Source organism: Miniopterus natalensis, chromosome 17 (assembly GCF_054644295.1).
Source record: "Miniopterus natalensis isolate mMinNat1 chromosome 17, mMinNat1.hap1, whole genome shotgun sequence".
NCBI lineage: Eukaryota > Metazoa > Chordata > Mammalia > Chiroptera > Miniopteridae > Miniopterus > Miniopterus natalensis.
Genome location: NC_142097.1, coordinates 13,744,260 through 13,756,447, shown reverse-complemented (window position 1 = coordinate 13,756,447; position 12,188 = coordinate 13,744,260). Strand labels below are relative to the sequence as shown.

The following is a 12,188-nucleotide window of genomic DNA, read 5'->3' as shown; positions in this document are numbered from 1 at the left end:
ACCTAAAGTGTGGATGTTCTATACATCAAATACATACTACATTTATATATTTTTTGTGAAAACCTAGTTTTACCCAAATAGAATTTGTTAAAGTGCTTGTAGGTTAAGATTCTTCTTAAAAAATAATTTCGAATCTGGTACATCCCTATCTTCTTGTTTGAAGATGGACAGAGCAAGTATTCTTCAGAGTATCCCAAAATGGTAAAGTCATTAAGAAATAGATTTCAAGAAAAAGGGACCACTACACAATCCTGTTTTATGCTCCTGGAAAGTAATTGCTTCAGTAGAAGAGCATTTCTATGCATCAGGACTCACGGTAGTTTTCAGCATAGATTAACTGTAAGGAGGTATTGTTTTTATGTGTGTAATAGATATGGCCTCTACCCTCAAGAAACATACTAATACATGGCTCTGCCTCTTCTTTCTTCACATTGTGCTCAAGACTCCCTTTGTTTAAAAATAAGGGTTTTTTTTCTTTAGTCCTACTAGAACTACAGTTCTTGTTACCTTTGCTGCTGAATCTCTTTAATTCAGAGTTGAAACCGCTTTAGTTTCTTACTGATGTCTGCTTTTTGTATTTCTCAGTTTGCTATCTTTAGCTTCAACTTTTCAGCAATAATGTATTTTCAAATTACTTAAAATAATTTTGTGCCCTGGCTAGTGTGGCTCAGTTGGTTGAGCGTCATTTCATGAATGGAAAAGTCTCTGGTTCGATTCCTGGTCAGGGCACATAATCGAGGTCAATCCCTGATTGGGGTGCATAAGGGAGGCAAACGATTGGTGTTTCTCTCCCAAATTGATGTTTCTCTCCCTCTCCCTTCCTCTCTCTCTAAAAAAATCAATAAAAACATTAAAAAAAGAAAAAAATAATTTTGTATTTGACTATTTTGTTGTCATGTTATATTCAACATATCTCTTTCTCCAAAACCCGCCTCAAAAAATTGCCAATCATTTTCATCACCTTTAGCCTTTCAGTTTAAAAAGCTGACATGGTCAGTCCTCAGCTCATGTTATATTCTCTTTGTCACCTTTCCAGTCCCTACCCTCCCATCTCACTCTAACTAGATTATACGTTCCCTTAGGGGGGTGGATTACATTTTATTCATTCTTATTTTAAAACCTCATAGACAGAGCCTAGCATAATAGTCAATGAATGAATAAAAGGATATGTATAGCTCACATCTTTAACTATATTGTAAATTTCTTATGGACAGGGACTAAACATTGCTTTTATGTCACATGTAGCTTTCCATAGATGAGGCACATAATACAGATATGTATTGTTTGGTTTGAATACTGGGTACTTTGGTTCATCCTCAGTAAGTAAATTGAATAATTGACACCAAGAATGTAGTTATTTCTCAATTATTTGTTTCAATTATTGGAGGCAGGTATTGGTGGGGATAATAGTATAAACTAGAAATTAGTTCAGTTGAGATACTGCAGGTTTTCCAGTTGGGTTGTCATAACACTTGGACAGTTGTTCTTGGATGTAAACAAGAGATCTACCTTTAGGACTGATCATGTCCTGGAGAATGCCATCTTCCAAGAGCAGCTAGTGAACTGTGTCAAAAAAATTCAATCCTGGCTGGTAGGTGAGTTGGTTAGAGTGTCGTCCCTGTACGCCAAGGTTGTGGGTTCAATGTCTCTCTGGTCAGGGCACATACAAGAAGCAACTAATGAATGCATAAATAAGTGGAACAACAAATTGATGTTTTTCTCTCTCTTCCCTCCTTCCTCTCTTTAAAATCAATAAAATAAAATAAAAATTCTACTTTTGTATAATTGCAGTCTGAACACAAAGTTGTGTTTTCCCCCAGACCATTCCAAAATGCGTCTATCCTAGTCCAAGCCTCTGTCATTGACTTCCAGCCTCCCCCTACTTTAGTATTGCATATGTTATCTCCAAAACAATCACCATGAAATAATCAGTTTTAGAACATTGCTCCCTTTCTTAAGAATTAGTGATTTCTGCCTTGTAATTTCTTTAGGCTACTGCATTAGTATTCACCATACCTTATGGTTAAGAAATGCACATAGAACAGTATGTCTTCTATTATTATTTGTGTGCTTGGAAATTATTAGCAAGCTTTTCTTCTTATTTTAAGGCAATGGATTTTTGTGTGTGACCTGGTTTGACTTTTAAAAAATCAGATATGCAGGGCTGTTGTGGTTATGTTTGTCTAATTCTCACTTGAAAATGTAGCAATTTTAGGCAGAAACCAGAAGGGTAATGTGAATATTGGAAGATCAAAAGGTCTTTAAATTTTAAAGTTTCATTATAAAGTTAAGACAGCCAATTCATTTTTCTACAGGATTTTAATTTCTTTGATACATTAATTGGTTTACTTTTTCTGATGTGTTAGTGTTCAGTCTTTAAAAAGAAAATTCTGTCAAAACCAGCTGGACTTTGATGCTTGCCCATATTTCAGATTTTGATTTTTTTGAATTTTTTAAAAAAGAGGATAAGAATCAAGTGATACTGTGCATCTAAAAGTTCTGAGAACACAGTAGATTTTTAGTTTTACTATGATACCTATTGTAGTCATTTAAAAACACTAGATACTACGTGTTAATTACCATGATATTTGGTAGAAATACAACAAGGAATAAATATGTTGCAGCTTTGGAGGACAGTTGTTGAGACACCATCAAGGCAGATAATTAGAGTGTAGTATGAGAAGTTTTAAATATATGTATGTACAAAGGACTATTAAATCAGAGGAGGGAGTTACTGTTTGCTTAATTTTTTTTTTTGCCAAAACTATGTAAATAAATCCCAGTTCTGCTCCTTATGCTAGCTGCTTAGAACTTTGCTAATGCTGTTTAAGTACCATTGATAAGTATTTGGTTGAACCTGTGTAATTGCCATTATTGGCAGTTCTATATGGCTTAACCCTAATTGTATTTCGGTATGGCAATCAAAACAAGAAAATAAAACATTGTTAATTTCTTTTGCCAATACTGGTGTGTCAGTTGTTGGATAATATTTTATTAAAATAAAGTTTTGAATATTGAATAAATTTGTCCTTTTTGGAAAACATTTTAAAAAGTTCAGCTTAGTTTCTCTTTTTAAGAAGATAATATATATGAAAGAATTTATTAACTATAAATTGCTATGCAGTTATAAATTATTTATAATTGCCTATAACTGTGGAAATATAATTATTTGAAAAGTTTTGCTTTCAAACTTTGATTCCTTAACAAACATTTGTTGCATGCCGGACACTATACCTGATACTAGAGTGACAAATTCAGTTCAGTGTTTGCCCCTAAGGAGGTTAGTCTGGTACTAGAGATAGCATGTATATAGTTACAAAGAATGTGGGAGGCAGCATAAGGTGGAATCAGTGATTTTTCAAATTTATCTTTGTACTGGAAACTTTTACCCCAAAAACTCTTGCACAGAAACCCAGTACATAAACAGGTAAAAAGGGAATCCTGCCTATTTGGCCTCCTCTCTGCCCTCATTCCTACTGTTTGAAACTGTTGATGTGAGAGTAAAAAACAAACCTGATTTGAATCGGCCCTGCTGCTGTCTAGCTGTTTGACCTTGGATACATGACCTAAGCATAGTGAACTTGTTCCCTCATCTGTTAAATGAAGATGTTTCTTTGCTGTGTGTTGGAAGAATTGAACAGCATAGCAATTTATAGTTAATAAGTTATAATCCTAAAGAAAGATAGTGTTGTACCTTGCATTCGGAACATTCTTGGAACTGTAACATTCACCTTAGAATAGAAATGTACAGGTTGTAAATAAAAAATTTTTGTCTAATTCTCTAACTTTTTTGTGACTTTACTATATTCTACCTCAGTATTCTCTTACAAGATATTTCAGTTTGATTCTTTTTTGATTTTCTAAAAAATAGATTATTAGACATGTGATATGAATAACAGTTTTATTTCTCTTTTTTGTTGGATGCTGGTTATCTGTGCTCTTTAAATCTTGATCTGACTCTTTTAAAATTAAATGTCTTGTATAGCCAGCATAACCTAAGAAAGTAGCTTTTGTTTGCCTTACTCAAGTTGAGATCTTAATTAGTTAAATTATAGACAAATATGTTTTACTACCTTTTATGAAAAGATTAGCTTTTGTTTTCTTCATTGGATTATTGTGTATATAATCTATGTGAAGATAATTGAATGAAGTGGTAACAATAGAAAGGGGTATTTCTATAATATGAATAATTATACAGATCAATAAAATATCTTATGTGTCATTATTGAATTTGAGAAAAATTCTGATTTTTGGAACTATTCTAAAATTTTGATTATTTGTAGAGTATCATGAAACACAGTTTATTGGGAAACAACAAATTTTATTTAAAAATTGGCTAGTCTGAAAAGGTACTTATATTGACAGTAGCTTCTGCCTTGCCTCATTGCTATATCTGGAAAATGTTTGGATTAGGATTATGTGCTGTTTACACAAGGTAGATAATCTGACCCCCTTTAAATAAAGCATTGGGTATCTGAACTGTACTTACTTCACCATACTTTTCCTCTTCCCTGCCCCGTAACAGGCCTCCTCTATACCCTTCTCTCCTTTGTCTTAACTGTAGATGGTTAATTCTGAGCCTCCTAGGAGAGTTGCTCATTTTCCCACAGGTATCTCCCATATATATGTAGACAAAAAAAAGGTGGGTGGGGTTCTATGGAAAGTAACCTCACAGGGTGACCTGATCATAAATTCCCAACTGGGCACATACGGTGGGCAGTCACGCCCCAGGCCTATAATTTCCCTAGTAAAAGGTTTCTCTTTGCCTTAAGAAAGCCCTACCCACTGTTCTTGTCCATCTAGGTTAACACATCCCTGGAATAAGCATGACCACCCTCAAGAATGCACATAATTTTGTTAACTATTCTGTAATCCCATCCTCATCTTGCTTTCTCCCACCCTCATGTAATTTTCCTTACATTCCTTCCTTAATTCAGTTTTGGTTCAAATAAACTCTTATAAAAAGCCTTTGCAAGTTTGGATGTTTCTTACATTGACATACACGTGTTAATAAATTTGTTTTGTTAAAGAAAAAAACCACAAGCCCAGAATGCCTTCACTCTTGCTAAATGCCCATGATACCAAATCCAGATTTAATACCTGATATAACTGCAGTTTTAACCTAAAACAATAAAATAAAGCATTGTAAAGTATCAATTTCATAAAAGCAGGAGCCATCGACAATCATCCATTTACTGAATGTCTTGCCTTTAAGTGGCCCTCTTAAATGCCTACTTCTACATCTAATAAGTAAATCTGATTATTTCCATTTTTTATGTTAATACTCCTCTACTGTTTGTTTTCCCTCACACGTCTTTTTTATTTATTTAATGTTTTTATTGAATTTTAGAGAGAGAGGAAGGGAGGAGGGACAGAGAGATAGAAACATCGATAGAAATATCATCGATTGGCTGCCTCCTGCGCACCCCCTACTGGGGATCAAGCCAGCATCCAGGGTATATGCCCTGACCAGGAATTGAACTGGTGACCTCTTGGTTCCTGGGTCTACACTCAGTTGCTGAGCCACAACGGCCAGGCCAGGCCTTCACACACATCCTTTATTTTCTGTATTATTTTTCCCAATTTAATAAACTCCTAGTTGACAAAGACCAATGTATGAAATAGATTATTAATGAAATAATATTTTATAAAGGTTGTTTTGATAAGTGTGAAACCTATGTTAACACATTGAAATAAGAATTTAAATTAATAAGCCTCTCACCACTCCTGTTGTATAAGATTATTTTTTAATGTGATGTTATTTCATCTTTTTTACTTTTCCCCTTTCTCTTTCTGTGGTGAAGTACTTACCCAAGTAGTAAAACATTGTTGTCTAAGTTGCTTTGGTGTAGCAGATAAGTGGATAGAATATTAGAATATTAGAATATAGAATGCTAGAGAATTCTGCATTCCACCCGGCCGGTGTGGCTCAGCAGTTGAGCTTCCTCCTATGATCCAAGAGATCGCAGTTCGATTCCCGGTCAGGGCACATGTCCAGGTTGTAGGGTCTGTCCCCAGTAGGGGGCATGCAGGAGGCAGCTGATCAATGATGTTTCTGTCTCTCTCCCTCTGAAATCAATAAAGACACATTAAAAAAAAAAATTCTGCAGTCCGAAAAGCATCCTACGAAAGCCTCGGTTTCTAGTGCTTAGGCAGCGCAGGTCTGATCTCTCAAATTAATGCCTGGATGTTGATATGCATATGAATAAATGAGACTTCTTTGAAATATGTTTGTAATATTTACAAGTAGCTTAGAAGGGACTGCCAAAATATATTTCAAAAATGTTAAGTCTTTTCATTCATTATGTTGACTTTGGGAGAATTTGTGAACCTTCTTAAAATGCATGTAATATTTTGTCTATGTTTATAAGTGCTTCTTTGAGGGAAAAGATCTAGGCTTTCACCACATTCTCAAAGGAATCCAGTGGGAATCTTCCCTCCCCCAATAAACAAACAAATAAATGGTTAAGAACTCCACCAGGTGGTAGGACAGTATTGCTTGGTTCATTTGTACTGTTGGTTATTGGTTGTTAATTGCGAAATACTTCAAACTATCTCCTTTACCCATTTGAGAATAATTTATTTCTGTTGTCATGTGATATTTTGCAATTATATGTTAAAATGTTAAGCTAAAAGATAACTGGAAAGGTGCTTTATATTCTTAAGTATGATAGCTCATCACATACTTACACTTTCTGATAGCAAAAAATATGTATTAAAGGTAGGAAAGTTTAATGATAGGAAATTGACAGAGGATGAAATAATCTGAGTTAAAAGGGGCCTTAGATGTTACCTACTTTCCAAAAAAGTTAGATGACCTATTCAGGGTTATAGAGTTGTTGACAGACTTAAGCCCACATTTTCTTCATATGCATTTAGTGCTCATCATATTCTTGTCTCTCTTTACTATGTATTCTCAATATTTAGCTAGTTGTAGTAAAAACATTATTAGCATACAATTAATAATAACAAAGTTAATTATAGTTAACACCAAATTGAGAAGTCTTAAATTTAATTTATCACATTCTCTCTGACTCTTCTTCCAGGTTGTATGTAGAGACCTTCTTCTTGATCCCTCTAGTCTTCTATTTTTCTTTCCTATTTTCACTTTCTGCACAGTGCAGTTTAGGCTTTGATTCATTATTTCATCTCTGATTATGCATTCATCACACATACCTTACAAACCCTTACCCCAACCCTAGATCTCTAAATATGCAACATTTCTGTGTCTGCAGCCAAACTACATAACTTGCTTAAAAAAAATCACGTTCTTTGTACATTGGTACCACTAAAAATTCAGTCCCCCATCTAAAAAATGTTCTTCCTCTTGCATTTCTTTGCTCTCCATAGCACCTATTTCAAGCCTCTTAATACCTTCTTCCTTACCCGGTCTACTCAGCAAATGACCTTACTTCCTATTTTCCCAAAATATAAAAACATATTTGTGCCCTGGCCCGTGTGGCTCAGTTGGTTGGATGTCCCATGCACTGAAGGGTTGCTGGTTTGATTCCAGGTCGACGGCATGCAGGTTGATGTTTCTTTCTCTCCCTCTCCCATCCTTTCTCTAAAAACCAATAAAAAAATCTTAAAAAAACCACACCATATTTGCATCTTTTTCTTCTTTCTAACACAGTGGGAGAAAGGGTGACCCATCTTTATGTGGAAGGCTTGTACATGTGGATTGCATTCCTTTCTCTTCCTCCTGCCTTAGTTCCATGTTCTACTGAGTATTTCCTTTTGAGTTAAATTTTTTTTTAATTTACTGATTGATTTTAGAGAGAGAGAGTGAAGAAATGGGGGAATGGGGAGACAGAGACAGCAGTTTGTTGTTCCACTTATTTATTCAGTCATTGGTTGATTGTTGTACATGCCCTGACTGTAGATCAAACCTGCAACCTTGGCGTATTGGGATAACACTAACCAACTGAGCTACTTGGCCAGGGCCTCCCTCTGATTTTTAAAAAAAGACTGTTATAGAAAATACCAGACCCTTAAACAAAATTAGAGAATAGTGTGATGAACCCTCTTTGTACCCATTACCCAGTTTCAACAGTTATCAACTCAAATCCAATCTTGTTTCGTATATCTCCTGCCATCTACTCTTTCCACCCAAAGTTTTTGAAGCAAATTCCAGACATATCATTTAACTGATAATTTTTTATGTGTATTTCTAAAAGACTTAAACATAACCACAATACTATTAATACTCTTGAAAAATTCACACTTATTCTTTAATATCATTGGACATCCAATCAATGTTCAGATTTCCCCAAGTGTTTATTCACAGGTTTGTTTATTTTACAAATAATTATTTTACAAGTAATTTTTTGAATCCAGATCTAAATAAGATTTATAAATTGCAGTTGTTGGATATGTCACTTCTCTTTTAATATATGTTTCCCTTTCTAACCCTTTTTCTTTCCTTGGAATTTATTTTAAGAAATTGGGTCATTTATTTTATAGGGCTTTTCACAGTCTGAATATTTCTGGTTATATCCCATGGTGTCCTTAACATATTCTGCCCACTATACTTCTTGCAAATTGATAATTGGGGCCCTGGCTGGTATTGCACAGTGGTTAGAGTGTCAGACTGAACACTGAAGGGTCTCCGTTTTTTTTGTTTTTTGTTTTATTTTGAATCCTCATCTGAGGATATTTTTCCATTCCTTTTTAGAGAGAGTGGAAGGGAGAGAGGGGGAGAGAGAGAGAGAAAGAAACAGAAACATCGATGTGAGAGAGATGTATCAATTGGTAGCCTCCCACACTTGGCCTGACCAGGGCCAGGGATCAGGGTCCCAGGTTTGATTCCCGGCCAAGGGCATGAACCTGGGTTGCAGGTTTGCTCCCCACCCCCGGTTGGGGCGAGTGCGGGAGGCAACTAGTCGATGTGTCTCTCTCACATCGATGTTTCTCTGTCCCCCTCTCCCTCCCTGTTTTCCCCCTCCCTCCCTTCCACTTTCTGCAAAGCAATGGAAAAAATATCCTCAGATGAGGATCACAAAAAAAATATATATTGATAGTTAGAGCCAGATACTTGAACAGATTCAGATTTGATTTTGTGGCAAGAATACTTTATAGGTTGTGTAATGTTATTCTTTCAAAGGGTATATACATCATGCCTAGTTGTCTGCCTTTGATTGATTAGGGGGTAAAAATGGTGATATTAAAATTCTTAATTCCTTTCTTCATTTTCCCTGTGTCCTTTTTCTCTCTCTACCATTAGCATTTAAATATCTCACTTGGTTGAAATAAAACAACTGGAAAAAATGGATTTTCAACGTTTCCATCTCTTTCTAAGATATTTATTTATGGTACCGTCTTCACTTCATCTCTTTGTACTCATCAGCCCACTTAAATACGGTTTTTGCCATGTTAAAACTGCGTCCCTACTATTTTACTGAAACCATTGTCATCAGAGTTATCAGTGAGCTCTATACTTAATGGAGCAGACCCATTTCAGACCTTATTTTGCTTAATAGTTGGATAAGCTTGGGTACTGTTTTTTTGTTTTTTTTTTTAATGGGTACTGTTGATTGCCTCTTCTTCTTGAAATACTTCCTTGGCTTCTGAGACATGCTCTCTCCTGTTTTTATTTTTACTTCTTTCTCTCAGCCTCAGTTACAGATTCAGGGTTTTTTGTTGATGTTATTTTAAGTGTTGGTGTTGCTCTGCCTGTCTCTACTTATCTTGCTGTACACATTCTTCATGGGTCAGTCTCATCCATTGTCATGGCTTCAATTATTTCATCTTTCAGCTGTTTAGTACTAAGCCTTCATTTCTGTAGGTTAGTTCTCTTCAAAGCTAACTTGTTTGTACAACTTCCTACTAGCAATCTCACAGGCACCTTGGAGTTAACATATCTAAAGTGGAATGAATCATACTTTCCTCATCCCCTAACACATTTTCTGTTCAACTTAGTTTTAACCAGAAATATATGGAAGTTATTCTAGACTCCTTGGCTGACCTTTCTCACTTTCTTGCTGCCCACATCTAGTCACCAACCCTGTAAGATTTTCGTGGTAAATAACTTACGTTCATCTAATTCTCTTCATTTACTGCTGCTATGCTACTGTGAATACGCATCATCTGTCACTTCTGTTACTGCAAGCCGCCTATCTGATCTCTTCCTTTCCAGTCTTTCTGGTCCATTCTTCATTATAAAAGTGAGAATGATTTTTCTAAAAAACTTGTCTAAAGGCTCCCCATTGCTCCTAGGACAAATTGTAAAGACCTGAGCTTGTTTCTTGGTAATACTTGTCACACTTCGCACAGTTTCAGTTGCTCCTTGGATAACTCTTCCAGTAGACTAACTTCTTAAATGTAAACACCAAGTTTCCCCCCTCATTTAACCTGGTGCCTGGCACATACATAGTGTTTTGTAAATGTTTGCTGAATGAATAAATTAATTTATGTAGTACATCAGTATACATTCAAGGTACATCCAGTGATTTTATATCTTGTTTTTATTGTTATTAGATAATCCCCATATTCCAGTACTGTTAGTTTTGTACATTGATTTGCTTTTTTGACAAATAGTCTCTCCATAATTAAATTAAAGCCTGTAATATACATAACATAGTAGATTTTTCACTTTGATTTATATTACTTCTCTATCAGTGGATTACCATTGTTCCAGTTAATAGAAACCTGTAGACAGTTCAGATAATCACCACCATCAAATCATTATCCTACTGTGACCTTTGTCAGAGTGTATGAGACCCTAGATGCTTTAACTTGGTGACAATTAAGGCTTTGAAAAGTGAGACCTAAATAATTAGGAGTTGTTAAATACCAACGAGGGATGGTTTTCTGGGTTGCCCATTGTTTGGTTCTCAATCCCCAATTTATTGCTACAGTCATATTTCGGTGATTTAGACATAGTGGTGTAGTGATGGTTTTCAGCTATCATTTTGAGCTAGCTGGCCTCCAGGTTAGAAGAACCATTAAAGATAATAAAAGATCTTTTTCTCAATCCATGCTGTCTCTCTTGATATATTGGTGGTCCCACAGGCTCTTCATTAGATGTTCATTTCATTTGGAGGATGATTTCCTATTTCTTTAAAGTGTCCCTTCCAATTGAATTTTGTATATACCAATAGTCTGCATTTTAATAAGATTATCTCATGTATTTCCTAAATACAGTAGAAATTCTACCTAGCTATTTTTTTAAAAATATCTCTTTTTATTGATTTCAGATAGAGGAAGGGGGAGGAGGGGAGAAACATCAGTAATGAAAGTCACCATTGATTGCACCTGGACTGGGGATCGAGCGCACAACCCGGGCATGTACCCTGTTTGGGAATCAAACTTCGATCTCTTGGATCCTAGGTTGTTGATGCTCAACCTCTGAGCCACACCCAGCTCGGCCTACCTAGCTGTTTTGTACAGCGTGATAAGACAAACTAATTTTTTTGTAAAATGGGAAGTTTGAAGAATAATTCTTTAAGAAAGTTTGATTTTTCTTTTATCTACATTTATTCATTGAGCTGATATTTGATTGATTTTATAGTATTATAATTATAAAGGGCTCTGAAATATTAAGTAATAGCTAAAAACTAGGTTGGAGAATTGGATTACTGTGTGAGTATATAAAATCTAGGGTCGCTCATTCAGTTTTTTATTTTTAAAACATGATTCTAAAGGACACAAAATAAAAATAGTATTAACTTATTTCTTGATTAAATGCATTACTGAAGAGGGCATTAGATTACTAAATAGTTTATTTACATTTAGATATTCTAAGATTATTGGTAACTAACATTTATCTTTAAGGCATTTCAGTTATTGTTGGCATCTTTTGATTTATAGACAGTTTATGAAATCATCTCTCATACCTTTTTCAGATTATAGCTTTTTTGTAAATTAGAGTTTTTTATGTTTATTTATTGTCTTTAAGGGAGAATTACAGCCTTCTAGAGAAGTTATATGTTAATATTTGAAACTTAATAAAATTAGTATCAATATGTCTGGCGGGTGACTGGTAGGTTGTGGGTAAATTTAAAAGTAATGCTGAAAACTAAGATAATTAAAAATACTCTATACTTTTGGCATTGATTTTCACAGTAGGTTGAAAATATCACCTAATATTCATATTAGCATCACAATAAAACCTCATTTTTGAAAGTATATTGTACTGCAAGTAATAGTTTAGAAATAATTTAAATTCTAAGTGAAAGAAATAATCTTTT

At 34.9% G+C, this 12,188-nt stretch overlaps 1 protein-coding gene across 1 annotated transcript in view; it reads left to right on the top strand.

Annotated features, from left to right (window-relative positions):
- Positions 1-12,188, top strand: part of PAFAH1B1 (platelet activating factor acetylhydrolase 1b regulatory subunit 1) — a 60,209-nt gene that overhangs the window by 14,806 nt on the left and 33,215 nt on the right. The window lies entirely within an intron of this gene.